Source organism: Oryctolagus cuniculus, chromosome 11 (genome assembly GCF_964237555.1).
Source record: "Oryctolagus cuniculus chromosome 11, mOryCun1.1, whole genome shotgun sequence".
In the NCBI taxonomy this organism is placed as follows: domain Eukaryota; kingdom Metazoa; phylum Chordata; class Mammalia; order Lagomorpha; family Leporidae; genus Oryctolagus; species Oryctolagus cuniculus.
The window spans coordinates 47923576-47940237 of record NC_091442.1 but is presented as its reverse complement, the minus strand read 5'-3'; the positions used below and the strand labels follow the sequence as shown (position 1 = coordinate 47940237).

Sequence of the window (16662 nt, the reverse complement as noted above, 5' to 3'; positions counted from 1 at the left end):
TCTCTCTCTCACTGCCTAACTCTTCGTATCAAAAAAAAATCTACAGAAGCAAATCAGAGTAATTAGTAAAAATGCAAAGGACAATGTGGACCTTTTAATATAAATATTACATATTTTACTTTAAAATTGTATTTGAATGACAGAGACAGATGTCTTCCATCTGCTTGTTCACTACCTAAATGCCTGCAACGGCTGGGACCTAGCCTGGCCAAAGTTGGAAATTAGGAATTCCATCTGGGTTTACCACATGAGTGACAGGAACCCAAGTACTTGAGCAGTCACCTGCTACCTCTCAGGATGCACTTAGCAGAAAAATGTAGGTGGAACTTGACCAGGCTCTACAACATGGAATGTGGGAGTCCCAGTCAGCTTTTTTTTTTTTAATTAAAAAAAACTTTTGACAGTGTTAGAGAGAGAAAGAGAGAGAGACAAAGGTCTTCCCTCCACCAGTTCACCCCTCAAATGGCCAACACTGTAGGCGCACTGCACCAATCTGAACCCAGGAGCCAGGTGCTTCCTCCTGGTCTCCCATGCGGGTGCAGGGCCCAAGCACTTGGGCCATCCTCCACCACACTCCCGGGCCACAGCAGAGAGCTGGACTGGAAGAGGGGCAACCAGTACAGAACCAGCGCCCCAAACCAGGACTAGAACCCACGGTACCGGCGCCACAGACGGAGGATTAGTCTAGTGAGCCGCAGCGCCGGCCCCAGTCAGCTTTTTAACCACCGCCCCATTGAAAACTTCCATCACCTTTTTATCTTCCTGATTGGACGATCTTGTTTTCTTACAGAGAAGCCCGCAGAGGCTCAGCGCAGGTCTCCACACTTCAGAATGAGCTGCAGTCGTCACTGGAGGCTCAGAACGACACTGCTGGTGTTACTACGCTGCGACAACTAGAAAACCAGTCCTCCCCCTGTCCCGTGAGGAACTTGTCCACCACAGGAGTATAAAGACCTTAAACTGGCCTTCAGCGAGTTCTCCCTCAGTGTTCCTGCTGCAGAACTGTCAGGTAATGAGATTTTACCCAGGTGAATGGCACCTTGCAGTAAATGAGACATCCCTGGAGATGGGATTCACCTGGAACTCTACAAACGAGTCCATTGGAAAAGGATACTCCTTAGCATGTTGTTGTTGGGATTTCAGATGCCCTTATTGGCTAAAAAGCAAGTATCAGAGACAGTACAACGGTGCTAACAGGACTTCTGTTTTTGAAGATTAATTTTCTAAAAATTTCTGAGTTGGGGTAGCTTTACAGGGCAGCCGTTTGTGTCCTATTTTTAGCAGCAACTCTGATAATGCTGATAGAAGAAATAATACATATCTACCAAACCATTGCTGGGATGAAAGAACATTTATGTTCCTTCTAGGCAATAGCAAATATTTTCCAAAAGCAGTTGGATTGTTAACATTCCTTCAATGAACATTAATAAAAGTTCTGGACTTCTTAATGTGCCACTAGAAGAACCTTTATTCTTGACAGGCTGCAATATGGCTGTTTTGTTGTTTGTTTTTTAAAGATCCTGAGAAAGAACAGAAATCAGGATATGGCAAATGTGAGTAAGGACTTAAATCTATCACTTATATCTATCACTCAGTGTTTCTAAAACGGCAGCTTTTCTAAATTACAGAGATATAGGACATTTATTCATTTTTTGTTCCTTGCATCACTCTTGACATAGTTAAATTTATTAGGAATTTAATAGAAAGCTATTTAAATAGGTAAATCAACTTCCTTTTCTTTATAGACTTGATATACTTTTTTTCATTTTATTCTTTTGATTATTACTTAGATGAGTGGTTAGGATCATCATAGGATGATATACCACATAGAAAGCTAAATTATGCTATAAAAGCAATACCTGGGATATAAGAATTTCAAAATTAAGAGTAACTAAAGTTTCATATCTGAAATAACTATATAAATTGTTAATGCAATGCATGTATTTCCATCTTCCTCTTTGAAAAATTCAGAGTTTTTTCCTTTGGTCACTTAAGAGTTATCATTCACATACAAACTCAGGGGAAAATAATTTAATAGAAAACTTCTCATTATAAAATATATATATATAATACAATGACACATTCCTTTTCTTTGAACTTTGTGTTTTTATCATTAAAACAGATTTCATTATTTCATATATACAGTTTAAAGAACATGATGCCTCCCATCCTCTACCATGTTTAATTTAAGATTTATAATTTAATTTTTAATGAATATATATTAATATATATTCCACTTTCCTATAATGCTTTAAAAACATTAACATTTCTTAGTTTATTAGCTCTGTGCTTGTGTGTTACAGAGAAATTCCCTGTAAAATTCAGTATCAATTTGTTTTGTATCATTATAAAATACTCCTTGGGAAAGCAAGAATAGTTTTTAACTATAGAAATTGTGTTCTATTCCGAGTTTTTTGGGTTTATTCTGTAAGCATGTGTTATTCTGTAAGAATGTGTTTCTTTTGAGAAGGAGAGAAGATTAACTAAAAACTGCCTCCAAGTTATGACACATGCACTCCAAGTAGAGTGAAGTACGAGGGAAAACTATAAAGAAGCAAGCAAGGCCTATTTGCAGTGAGTGCTAATTTTTTTACTGATAGGGATAGTTGATGAGTCATCTTGGGAGACCTCTGGTTTGTAATTTAACTTTGCAAGTGCATGGCTTCCTACTTTTTTGTAAAGCATGATAGAATTTGATACTGTAAAGAAGTATGGTATATTTTAAAAGACTGTGGGGAGCAATCCGGACTGGACTGAGTTACTGGAATTAAGACTTATTCTATGCATCTGCTCTCCCACAGTATGGCGCTGGGAGAGAAGTAAACAGCTTCCGCACAGCTGCCTCCAGTTCAACCAATAAACTGTAGGACTTGCTCCTGATTGGAGGAGAGCAGCGTACTCGGCGTGTGGGCAGCCGAGTTAGGATTGGCAGAGGAGGACTATAAAGGAGAGAGACGGCATGCAACAGGGAACATCTAAGGGGAACATCTAAGGGGAACATCTGAGGGAACACCTGTGCAGCCCCCGAGAAAGCCGGCCGGCGGTGTGCCGCTCCCCTGCGGAAGTGGGGAATGTGGCCAGGGGGAACTGCCCTTCCACGGAGGTGGAAGGGATAGTAGCCAACCCGGGAAGAACCAGCAGCAAACCCGGGGAGGGCCGAGCAGACGAAAGAACAGCGCAGGGTCCTGTGTTGCTCCTCCACGAAGAGGGGGAGCGACAAAGACTTTTTTATTCATTTAAAAGGCAGAGTAATAGAGTGAAGGGGAGAGAGAGATTCCATTCTCTGGATCACTCCCCAAATGACCACAACAGCAAGATCTGGGCTAATCCAAAACTAAGGGTTAGGAGCGTCTTCCAGGTCTCCCAGGTGTAGGGGTCCAAACACTTGGGCTATTTTCCACTTCTTTCCCAGGTGCATGAGCAGGGAGCTGGATCAGAAATGGAGTATCCAGGACTCGACCCAGTGCCCCAGAAGTATGGTATTTTGTGATTGTAGAAACTGAGGGGCCGGAGCCATGGCTCACTTGGCTAATCCTCTGCCTGTGGCGCCAGCACCCTGGGTTCTAGTCCCAGTTTGGGCGCTGGATTCTGTCCCAGTTGCTCCTCTTCCAGTCCAGCTCTCTGCTGTCACCCAGGAAGGCAGTGGAGGATGGCCTGAGGGCCCGAGTACTTAGTTTCACCAAGAATGTCACTTTCCAGAAGTAATATAAATAAATAGTTATGGCTGTTGACATTTGAAGTTTTAAACAAAATAAGGAAATGCTCTAACAATGGATTCTTGCTAAATAGCATTTCTTCCACCAATCGTGCTCTGCTGGCATTCTCTCCCCATATGCTGAGCACACTGCTCTCCTCCAGTCAGGAGCAGGATCAGCTCCTGCAGCTTGTTAGTTGACTTGGTGAGGCAGCTGTGTGGAAGTTGTTTATTCCCTCTCAGCGCCATATGGTGGGAGATCAGATGCATAGAATTAGTCCTAGCAGTTCCAGTAATTTAGTCTAGTCTCAGTTGCTCCCCACAATATTTAGTGTGTGATACATGCAAGACCTTTTCTGGAAGTATTCTTTACACAGGAGCATTGCATCTCCCAGTGTACTCAGGTTTTGTCTAGTCAGCTTAGTGCTTATTGCTTTTCATCTTTGGTGATGGTAGATTTTATGGTTGTGTTTTTCATTTCTTCCTGTAGAATCTGAATTTTACAGGATTTTGGAACATCCTTAAAAGGCATGACAAGATCCTGGAAACATCTCATGGAGCAGATTGGTGAGTGGCTCATGTAGAAGTAGCCCCATTTTATACATGCAAGAAAATGAACCAGCTCATCTGTGAAACTGAGGTATAATAATCCCACTTATCAACCATGTATCTGCAATCACATTCATGTCTTATTTTTAAAGAAATACTTCCTCATTCCTATTCTCAAAATAGTTGGTAGCTTTCAATACATATAGTCTTTTTTATTTTTTATTTTTTATTTTTTTATTTTTTTGACAGGCAAAGTGGACAGTGAGAGAGAGAGACAGAGAAAGGTCTTCCTTTGCTGTTGGTTCACCCTCCAATGGCCGGCGCGGCCGGCGTGCTGCAGCCGGCGCACAGCGCTGATCCGATGGCAGGAGCCAGGTACTTATCCTGGTCTCCCATGGCGTGCAGGGCCCAAGCACTGGGCCATCCTCCACTGCACTCCCAGGCCACAGCAGAGAGCTGACCTGGAAGAGGGGCAACCAGGACAGAATCCGCCACCCCGACCGGGACTAGAACCTGGTGTGCCAGTGCCGCAAGGCGGAGGATTAGCCTAGTAAGCCGAGGCCCCAGCCATCAATATATATAATCTTTTTAAATTTAATTTTTATTTATTTGAAAGGCAGAGTTACAGAGAGAGAAAGATCTTCCATCTGCTGTTTCACACTCCAAATGGCCACCACAGTTGGGGTTGGGCCAGGAGTTTCCTCAGGGTCTCCCATGTGGGTGCAGAAGTGGAGCAGTAAGGACTCGAACCGGCACCCGTATGGGATGCTAGCACTGTAGTGACAGCTTAACCTGCTACGCCACCATGCTGGCCCTCAATACAATAGTCTTATGATTTTTTTTCTTTTGCCTTGTCAGTATAAACTCATCAAGAGATTATCACAAAACAATGTATACAAATGTTGCATAATTATTAATGCAAGATTCAAATTTAGTATAACTCATTTCATAAGTTAATAACATCTTTCTAGGCTGTAGTGACCAATGAACTTGAAGTTGGTGACAGACAAAAAGCTATGAAGCATTTACGTGTTCCCCCTTTGGGAGCTGCTCAGGTTAATATTGTGTCTAGTGGTTTGTTTGCTTTTGCCTATGTAATAATCAGCACAATCTGTTTAGCTGGTTTCATAACCTTAAAGCAAGAATTTCAGATACATTTTATAAGTAGTTGTTACTGATACTATTATAGTTTTAAAAAATAAAATGCCAGATTTTTGTTCATAATGAATTATAATGTCACCCCAACTTTCTCTTTTTAACCTGCCTGTATTCCCTCTCTTGTTTATTTTTAATGACATACTAGCTTTGGTTTCTCGAAATGATTACTTTTTAAATGATGCAGTGTGTTCATATCTGTTGGATTGCTATATAACATTATCTAAAATCTATCGGTTATACCAAAAAGAAAGACTCTATTAAGACTCTATTAGGTGATATCTTCTGTATCATAAATAAATTCCAATGAATTTACAAGGACTTAAATTGTACATGATATATTCTTTGACTACAGTGGAACTGAAATCAATAACAGAAAGGGCTTCCATAACTTAATAAGAGGCATCTATGAAAAATCTATAATTAATACCATAGTTAATGGTAAAACACTGAATACTTTCTCCCCAAGGCTATGAACCAAAACCGATATTTTCTCTTACCACTTCTGTTCAACATTGTGCTGCTGAGGGTAGCCATCATTGTAAAATAAGAAAAAGAAATAAATGGCATTTAGATTAGAAATGATGAAGTAAAACTTTTGAGATTTTTCTGCCATTGACGGGGATGATCTTTGTAGAAAATCCAGTGAGTCTATGGGTTTATAAGAACTAATAAGAACCAATAAAAGAGCTCAAGATAAGCATTCTACTCATTTGTGTGTTTATACAATAGCAAGAACATTTGGAAACAGAAACAGTGCTATTTATAATACCATCAAAATATGAAATATGTAGGGAAAATTCTGACAAAAGATGTCCAAGACATTCATAGTAAAAACTATGAAATATTGCTGAATTGAATACAACTTGAAGCTTAATTATGACATGATTCTATATTTAGGAGATCCAAAAGACTCCACTAAGTGAGTATTGGAACTCATACAAGAGTTTGGTAAAATGGCAGGATATAAAATTAACACACAAAAATAAATAGCCTTTGTGTATACAGACAATGCCATGGCTGAGAAAGAATTTCTAAGATCAATCCCATTCACAATAGCTACAAAACAAATACCTTGAAAAAAATTTTTCTAAGAATGTAAAAGATCTGTACAATGAAAATTACAAAACATTAAAGAACCAACGGAAAAGGAAGACCTTTCTCTGTCTCTCTCACTGTCCACTCTGCCTGTCAAAAAAAATAATAATAATAATCCAGGGGAGAAAAAAGGTAAATAGGAACTTTATCAAGTACATATGGGTAAAAATATTAGCATGTGACAAGATGCTCAATATCATTATATAATAAACCAGTAATGCTATAATACCTATTAGAATAGCTAAAATTTAAAAAGTAATCATAATAAATATTGGAGGAACAAAAGTTCTCGGTTTTCATATGCTGTGATGCAATGTAAAATGGTATAACCACTACACTTTTTATTTTTTTAAATTTTATTTATTTACTTGAGAGGCAGAGTTACAGACAGAGAGGGGGGAGACAGAGAAAATGTTCTTCCATCCACTGGTTCACTCCCCAAATGGCCTCAACTGCTGGAGCTGGGCTGATTCAAAGCCAGGAGCTTCCTCTGGGTCTCCCACACGGGTGCAGGGGCCCAAGCATTTGGGCCGTCCTCCACTGCTTTCCCAGGCCATAGCAGAGAGCTGGATCTCAAGGTGAATAGCCGAGACATGAACCAGCACCCATATGGGATGATGGCTCCATGGGTGGAGGCTTAGCCTACTACACCACAGCGTTGGCCCCCCACCACTACGCTTTTAACATGATCTGTTATACTCCTAAATGTTTACCTAAATGTAAGTGTATGTCCATATAAAGGTGATACATAAACATTCATAGCAACTTTATTTATAAGAAGCTAAAACTGATTAAAAATCCAAATGTCCATTAATATGTGAATGATAAACAATTTATGATATATCCATACAATGATTTAGCACTCAGCAATAAAAGGAATAACTTACTTTTAATGCAGCAAAATGGATGACTCTCAAATGCCTTATGCTGACAGAAGGAATGCAGACCCAAAAAACAACAGTATAATGCTTGTGATTCCACCTACCCAAGTGTCTGTAAAATGCAAACTAATATATTGTGACAAAACATACATCAGAGGTAGAGTAGTATGGTTTGAAGGGAAAGGCTAAGAAGAGGCATGAGGAAATGCTTGGAAGTCATGGGTATGTTCATTGTCTTGATTATGGTGATAGATAAATTGTACCCAGTATGTGTAGTTTCTGTCAGTTTAATCAATAAAGCAGTTTTTTAAATAGGCATGTCATAGTCAAACTTTGTAAATTAAAGAAAAATTTTAAAACAAAAGAAACACAAATTATATCCTTAAAGTATGTATTTATTTTAATTAGTTATATCTGAATAAAACTGCTAGTAACTAATTTTAAAAGATGTAGGTATTTAGGAATGTATGTAGAGGCATTAAGGTAAAGAAAGCATGGAAATTGTTATCTGGTGAGGCGGACAGGTTTTTGGGTCGGGAGCTGTAGAGACTTCAAAGCTAATGGCACATTCTGCTTCTAAAGAAGAGTAGTAGGCACTGTGTAGTGCTCTGTTACTATTCATTTCTACCAGTCTGAGTTCACTGGTATACATTTTTTGGTGTATGTGATAAATTTTGCAGTTTTTGAAACTAAAGATAATTTGTTTAAAATAATATGACCATCTTCCTCTGGATGTTTCCAGTCTGATACCTTTTACTGATAAATAATAAGTAAGAAAGATTGAGTCTCAATATTTTTAAAAGATTTTTAGAAAACATTTAAATACCTGAAATTTAGTACCACCTCTAATATCAATAAAACTTTTTATAACATTCATTATAAATATTTGTCCATAAGATTATCTTTCTTCATGTGTGTCATCCCTTTTAATTTTTTAAAGTGTATTTATTTATTTGAAATGCAGAGAGATAGAGAGAGAGAGTTTCTACCTGTTGGTGTTGGTTCACTTTCCATATGGAAAAAATAGCAGGGATTTGGCCATGCAGAAATCAGGAGTCTGGAACCGCATCTGGATCTCCCACATGAATGGCAGAGACCCAGCGACTTGAGCCTTTATCTGCTGCCTCCTCAGATGCAGGTTAACAGGAAACTGCCTGAAGTGGAGGTGGGGCTTTATCCCTAGCACTTCCCCACACAGGGCTTTAACCTGCGGCACCCCAACACCCCAACACCCTTTATGGTTAAAATCTAAGACACTTCATTTTATTTATTTAAAAAAAAAGTAGTTTTTAAAATCACTGTCTATGTAAAAAGTTAGATCATAACAGAGAAAAATATTTTTTAAACTTAACGAAATCTGGAAATTCTTATTTTATGACTGATTTTCCAGTCTCTTGAGAATATGTACTTTATCTCGAAAGGTTCATTTAAATTACATCAGGAGGCAGGCAGTGGTTATGCTACTGCTTGAGGTGCCCACATCTCATATCAGAGTGCCTTGGCTCAGGTCCTGGCTGTGCTTGGAATTCCAGTATCTTGTTGATGCACATGCTGGGAGGCAGCAGGACACGGCTCATAGTTCAGTCCCTGCCACCCATGTGAGAGACCCTGCATTGCATTCTGGGTTGCTGGATTTGACTTGGCACACCCTTGGCTGTTACAAGCATTTAAAGAATGAACCAGTAGATGACAGAAATCTGTGTTTGTCTGTCTTAGTCTTTCTTTTTCTGTATGCCTTTTGAATATATAAAAATAATAAAGTAATTTAAAAAGTACTACAAAATAAATCCTGACAGAAAATAAGTGTTCTTATTTTTACTATTAACTCTAGTATTCATAGTACAAAGTAGGCAAACTTTGAGTATTAGAAACTCACAAAATTTAGAGATGTATACATTGTAAAAATTAAATTGTCTTTTAAATTTCTCTACAAAAAAATTAGTGTGCATATCATTTTATGTCTAAGATTTTAATCTTATTTTGAGACTCAGGTTTCTCTATAGAGTTCAATTAACTGGCAACTCTATTACAGTTATTATAGGATGATGAAAGATAGATGGGTCTGTGGTTCAGATTTATAGAAATTCAGACCATAAAATAAAATGTTCATGACAGAACTTTGAGGCTCTATACTACTATTATATTATAACATTTTGACCTAATCCCAAAGTGCTGTTGTTCTGTTCACAGCTGGCACCAGCATGGACTACTTTTAGAATTGGTCTATTTTGTGGAATATCCATTGTACTGAATATCACCCTTGTGCTTGCCGGTAAGTAGTTTAAATTTTGCATTATTTTTATGTATTAATGTGACTTTGTTATCTTCTGTCCATCCATAATGAATCAAACATGCATCTGTGAAAGCTGTCGAAAGGAGTTAGCTTTTGGTTTTTATGAATGATGTGGGCCTTTTTGTTTATTTTTTTTCCTTCTTTGGATATGGTCATACTTTAAAGCATTGCTAGTGTGTGATGTATTCATCATTTTCCAGCTCGTATGTGCTGTTCCAGACTTTTTAGAATTCAGTTACCATGAACTTCAGCTTCCTTGGTCATAGTTGAGGATAAATAATTTGTGACAAAATTCATTCACTAAAAATCATTTACTTTGCTTATTGGAGACCCTAACATTCTTTTCAGAATATATCCACAGTTACTTTGCATATAGTTTTAAGAAACCTTGGTTATGTATTTTGTAGCCTGTGCAAGTTAGAAATCAGAAAGAAGGAGGAAGGATTGCTAGGAGCATTAGTGTTTCCAGCATTGAGAAATAATGTAACAGCAAAAGGAAGGCATAATCTTACTTAACTCTCTGCAAAATTTGACTCTTGGCAGCATTTCACACTGTTGATCACCACGTCTTGAAACACTTTTATCTGTGGCTTTTTTTTTCTGGGAAATCCATGCTCTGCTGGTTTTCCCCTTAAATTTCACCAGCAGTTCTTTCCCAGGATCCTTTGCTAGCCATACCTTTATTTGTGACATTGAGATGTTGAGGAGTACCAGCAGGCTCAGTCCTTGAGTTTTCTGTCTGCATTCATTTCCTCCCTAGGCAATCTTATTCAAGCCTATTGCTATAAATACCATCTGCATGCTAATGGCTCCCAAGTAAGTACCCTCTCTCCTCTGAAAGACATTTGATTGTCTACTTAGATGACAGTATAATAGACATCTCAGACTTGGATATACAAAAGAACCCTTGATTTTTACCCATAAATATGCTTTCTCTTCTATAGGCCACCATGTTTCATCCCATTTCTCAGTCCAAAAACTTCTAGCCTCTCTTTTCCTCGTACTCCATCTCCAGTCCTTCAGCAAATCCTGTCGCTCTGTCTTCAAAATATGCTCCAAATCTGATCACTTCTCAGCCCCTTTACCAATACCGTCTCTGTGCAGCCATTCCTTGTTCAGCATGCCACAGTGGCCTTCTGAACCTCTCTCCCTGCATTCCCTCTTGACTCCTTATGTTGTGGGTTAAGGGGCCTCCCAGTGGGGCTTGTTCCAGGCTCTTTCCTCCACCTGTGAAAGAGTTCAAGGAAGAAGCTTAAAGGTGTACAGAAAAGCAGGATTTATTTAAAGGGCCAGTGCCCGCTCAGACCTGAGTGTGGTGAACCTCTTTTCATGAGAAAGGAAGAACTGCTGCCTTCACCAAAAATGGGCTTGTCCTTTTGTAGAGAAGGGGCAGAGCCCTAATTCAGTGTTCACATGGGGTGGAGTTGGAGGCAGAGCTTGAGTGACACTTGCTTCCATGTTCCTTTTTGGGGGGTCTCAGACGTGTGATGGTGTCTCCATGTGGGGCTTGAGCACACACATGGTCATCTCTAGGGAACACGTCTAGGTATGTGATGGAAAGGAAGGCTCAGGTGCATAATGGAGAGTGGGAGTTGAGGGCCTGAAATCACATTGCATAGGCATGGAAGGAGAGGGGTTTAGAGCAGTCAGGCTGTGGCCCAGATGCTGCTGGCAATCTCTCAGCTCCTCTTTGCGTCCTAGCTACCTCCCTGCCCACATCACTGACAGCCACTAGTGAACTCCTTACCATGGCTTACAAGACCCCTCAGGATCTCACCTTCCATCTCCGAGGGAATTCTTACTTCATAGCCCGTCATCCTCCCCCACACTCTCCAACCACACTTGTGTGATTGCTATTCCTTGAATACACCAAATCCATTCTCGTGTAGGACATTGCTTTCCCCAAGATGTGTGCAGGGCTTACTCTCTTACTTTATTCATAAAGGCCTCTATCCAAAGGCTGCCCCTTCAGAAAGACTTTTCCTGATCACCTTGCCCTAAAATAGACTATTCTGCTCCTTTTTGCCTTTTTAGCCTTCATTAGTTATCTTCAGAGTGCTTATAATCACATAACATTATATTGTGTACCTACATTTCTTGTTATCTATTTTCCCACTGGAATGCCAACATTTTGAATCCCAAGCTCTTGTCTCTCCTGTCCACCATTATACCTCCAGCACCTAGAATCCCTCCTAGACTATAGTAGGGGCTCGCAAAATACTCGAGAAGTTTGTATGGTTGAAAGAGAAGGAAAAAGATGAAAAGAAGAGATAGACAGGAAATGCACAAATGACAAAAGACAGAAGAGTCTCAAATCTTCTTGCAGATAAGAACTTGTAAGCACAGATAATCTTTATTTACCTCAAGAGTTTACATAATTATGCTCATAATTATAACTGTAAATCATTAAGGAAAGATTAATTTCTGCATGGTCAGATGTGAAAAGAAATGCGATTTAGAAACAGTTATTACTTTAGATATTTTACTTGAAAGGCAAAGTGGGGAAGGAAGAGAAATATTCTAACTGCTGGGTCAGTCCCCAAATGGCTTCAAAGGTAGCCCTGGCTGAACCCGGGAACCCAGAATCCCATATGGGTCTCCCACATGTGTGGCAGAGGCCCAGACACTTGGGTCATCATCCCTGCTGTCATAGGTGCATTATCAGGAGCTGAATCAGAAGCTTGGTAGCTTAGGGTCAAATCTGTGTTATGATAGAGGATGCTGGGATCCCAAGCAGTGGCTTCACCCACTGTGCCACAATGCTAGCCCCAGACTGCAAAGAATTGCGGTTTATAAATAGATGGTACCATATAATATTCACTATATTTTGTTTTGGACTTTTAGTGATCATAGTAATGCACAAACAGAGGCAGCTTTTATCATTGACATGCTTATTCTCTATTGCAGGGATGATGAGTTTTCATTTTTTTATTTCCGTTCTCTAACATAGTGCAAAGCATATAGCAGATGTCTGAGAAATAAGTTACTGAACTCATTATTCCTCATAAATATTTTTCTTAAGACTGTAATTTGTGCATTATGAAATTATAACTCAAGTTGTAATGGCTTTTAGAGAGCATATGAATTTTACATAGCTAACTATGTTTTTGTATTTTCCTTCCCACCAGTTACTAAAAACCAACTTTATTGTTGTCCACCCTAACTTCATGGTTCCTACTGATAGGATACATGATCATATTTTAAATACACTCCTATTTATTTAGGGTGAATACATTTTACTTATATAGCATACATGGAAATTCTCCAATAAGAAATCTTTGACCTAGATTATCTAGCCAGTTGTTGTGGGAAAAAACAGGTCTTTCTTGGTTTTAGTCCCAGCTCTAGCAGTTTTAGCTTTAAGGACAAAACTTACCTTCTCTGAAACAGTTTCCTTGTCTGCTAAATGAACTTAATGAACTTAAATGTCCTTTTTTCTCAAGATGTATGTATTTGAAAGTCAGAGTTACACAAAGAGAGAAAGAGAGGCAGAGAGAGAGAGAGAGAGAGAGAGAGAGGTCTTCCATCTGCTGGTTCACTCCCCAATGGGCCGCAATGGCTGGAGCTGTGCCAATCTGAAGCCAGGAGCCAGGATTTCTTCTGGGTCTCCCATGTGGGTGTAGGGGCCCAAGGACTTGGGCCATCTTCTGCTTTCCCGGGTCACAGCAGAGAGCTGTATCAGAAGTGGAGCAGCCGGGACTGAACTGGCACCCATATGGGATGCTGGCACTGCAGGCGGTGGCTTTACCCGCTACGAAACAGCATCGACCCCTAAATACTTAAATTTTCAGAGTTGCTTTAGAAATCATTGACTGATTCAATAAGTAAGTTTTATGGATCTCATGATTATTCTTGATACTCTTGAATCTTAAGGTAGAAAAGAATCCCTTTCCTTATGAAATTTATAGCCCATAAAGATTAAGGCACATATTAAAATAATAATGATATTGGTGGCTTTGGGATCTGCAAGGAGAGAAGGCCCACACTTCCAGGAATGGAGAGTTCCTAACTGCACTTCCAGGAACGAAAAGTCCTTGTCAAGGTCTCTGCAGGTGCCTAAAGGTCTACAATGAGGATCAGATCCGCCTCAACCTTTAACCTTCACACCCTGTATCTCCAAAAGGAGTTCTCCCAACCTCTGTTGGGACTGGTGAACCTCGCCTGGAGTGGAATTCCAAAAACTCTTATAAATTAATTGATTCATCTGGCTGGGAAGTTTTGTTATGTGCCAGACACCTTGCAGATATACTGTAAGAAGGTGTTGGGGCCAGCGCTGTGGTTCACTTGGTTAATCCTCTGCCTGTGGCACCAACATCCCATATGGGTGCCAGGTTCTAGTCCCGGCTGTTCCTCTTCCAGTCCAGCTCTCTGCGGTGGCCTGGGAAGGCAGTGGAGGATGGCCCAGGTGCTTGGCCACCTGTTCCCATATGGGAGACCAGGAAGAAGCACCTGGCTTCTGGCTTCGGATTGGCATATCACCAGCCGTTGTGGCCATTTGGGGAGTGACCAGTGGAAGGAAGACCTTTCTCTCTGTCTCTCTCTCACCGTCTTACTCTATCTGTCAAATAAAAAATTAAAAAAAGGTTTTTAATATTCTAAGCAGTTCAAAGGAATAAGTGGTTACTTTCAATCGACAGCACCAGAGAAGGGTTTATGGAAGAAATGGCATTTATGTAAGATGTTGAGGCAATGAAAGGCATTCTAAGGGAAGGGGACAGAAGAGCTTTAGTTGAACTGGGGTAGGAAGGATGAAGGAGGAGGGAGTAGGTTAATTTTGTGTTAGCATCGTCATCATTAAATAAGATTTAAGAAAAAAATAAACATATTTATGTGAATTAATTTAAGAAAACTTTCACACTAGTATTAGCAGTATACATTTCAGTATACATTTCTGTTACAATTTCTGTGGAAAATGATTTGGTAGTACATGTAAAGGATGTAAACACAGTCACTGGTTTAAAAGATTCAGGGCAAATTGAGACATAGTTTCCTTAGTAAATGTAGACTGCTTTTGTGAAACAGACTGATCTACTTCTTAACATGTGTGGTTTGTGCATTTGGTATTATAATGCATTATATTCTCTCACCTCAGAACCCTTTACTTGATCTTTGCGCGTACTGAGGTTGGGAGTGGATAAATATTGTTAAATCCAACTATCTGTCCTTATTTATCTCCCAGCGAGTGCTCAAAAGATAAATGTTGAGAGTCAGAGAAAACACAGCAGTAGTAATGCATGTACGAGCATGATTTTATTTTCCCAAACATTCACATCAAAATGTGCATAATTGCTGTGGTTTCTCAAGGGGACATGGCCTGAAATTTAGTAATTTGCCTGAAAACCACATATTCTAGATACTCAGTTTCATGACGATGTACAGTTGCCTGCTTTGACTTTTTTTCTTTTTTGGACTTGTTTCCTTGACAGATTCCTAGCAAAATTTAATTTAATACAATTGAAATATATCAAGTTCATTTATTGGTTTGATTATTTACAGTGAATATAAGGGTGTGAAAATAGGTACTTTCCTATTCAGTATTTAGTAGTAACAGAATTAATTGTTAGCATCTCTTTGGAGAATAAAGTGTTTATATTTACTGTCACTTTGCTTAGGCAATTTTCTTTCTTTCTCCTTCCTTTTTCTTTTAATGTTTACTTATTTTTTGACAGGTAGGTTTACAGAAAGGAGAGGCAGAAAGAGAGAGAGTTCTTCTATCTGCTGGTTCACTCCGCAATTGGCTGCAATGGCCAGAGCTGGGCCCATCTGAAGCCAGGAGCCAGGAGCCAGGAGCTTCTTCTGAGTCTCGCATGCAGGTACAGGGGCGCAACCACTTGGGCCATGTTCTGTGGATTTCCTAGGCACGTTATAATGCAGGGAGCTGGACTGGAAGTGGAGCAGCCTGGACAGAAAGCAGCAGCCATATGGGATGCCGGCACTGCAGGCAGTGACTTTACCCACTGTGCCACAGCACAGGCCCCAGGCAATTTTATTTTTACAGTAACTACAATACTTGTACATTGGTGTAAAATATGTATGCAAGGAGAGTACTCACTGGCATTTAATTTATGATAGCAAAAACTTAAAAACCACTCAAATATGCACCAGCTTGAATGTGTAGGTAAATTATATTATCCCTATACAATGGAATAGCAAGGACATATTAAGATGAGTGGTGTAGTGGTGTGAATAAAGATGGGCAAATGACCAGATTTCATTTGTTTTAACCGCTGTATAATATTCCATAGAGTACATATCCCATAATTTCTTTATCCAGTCTTCAGTTGATGGGCATTTTGGTTGATTCCATGTCTTAGCTATTATGAATTGGGCTGCAGTAAACATGGGGGCACAGATAGCTCTTTCGTATGCTAATTTCATATCCCTTGGGTAAATTCCCAGGAATGGAATGGTTGGGTCATAGAGGTCTGCATTCAGATTGCTAAGGTATCTCCAAACTGATTTCCATAGTGGTTTTACCAGTTAACATTCCCACCAACAGTGGGTTAGGGTACCTTTTTCCCACATTCTCACCAGCATTTGTTATTTGTTGATTTCTGTATGAAAACCATTGTAACTGGGGTGAGGTGAAACCTCATTGTGGTTTTGATTTGCATCTCCCTGATGGCTGGTGATCCTAAACATTTTTTCATGTGTCTTTTGGCCATTTGGTTTTCCTCTTTTGAAAAATATCTGTTGAAGTCCTTGGCCCATTTCTTAACTGGGTTTCTTGTTTTGATGTTGCGGAGTTTCGTGATCTCTTTATATATTCTGGGAAAGCAGGGGAAGATGGCCCAAGTCCCTAGGTCCCTGCTACCCACGTGGGCTACCTGGAAGAAGCTCCTGGTGTCAGCCTAGCCCAGCCCAGTTGCTGCGGCCATTTGGGGAGTGCATCAGTGGACGGATGATCTCTTCTCTCTCTCTCTCTCTCTCTCCTTTCTCTCCTTTCTCTCCTTTCTCTCTTTTTCTCCCAGTGTAACTCTGACTTTCAAATA

General features: G+C 39.7%; 1 long non-coding RNA gene across 5 annotated transcripts; it reads left to right on the top strand.

Annotated features, from left to right (window-relative positions):
- The first annotated feature begins 691 nt into the window (after positions 1-691).
- On the top strand, positions 692-10606 carry LOC127490977 (uncharacterized). Of its 5 annotated transcripts, none has more exons than XR_011379769.1 (4): positions 692-1009; positions 1518-1553; positions 4185-4261; positions 9568-10606. It is a non-coding gene; the product is annotated as an uncharacterized lncRNA (long non-coding RNA). The 5 variants fall into 5 exon arrangements; XR_011379768.1 differs by lacking the exon at positions 9568-10606 and adding an exon at positions 7395-7931; XR_011379767.1 differs by lacking the exon at positions 9568-10606 and adding an exon at positions 5215-5494.
- The last annotated feature ends 6056 nt before the right edge of the window (positions 10607-16662 follow it).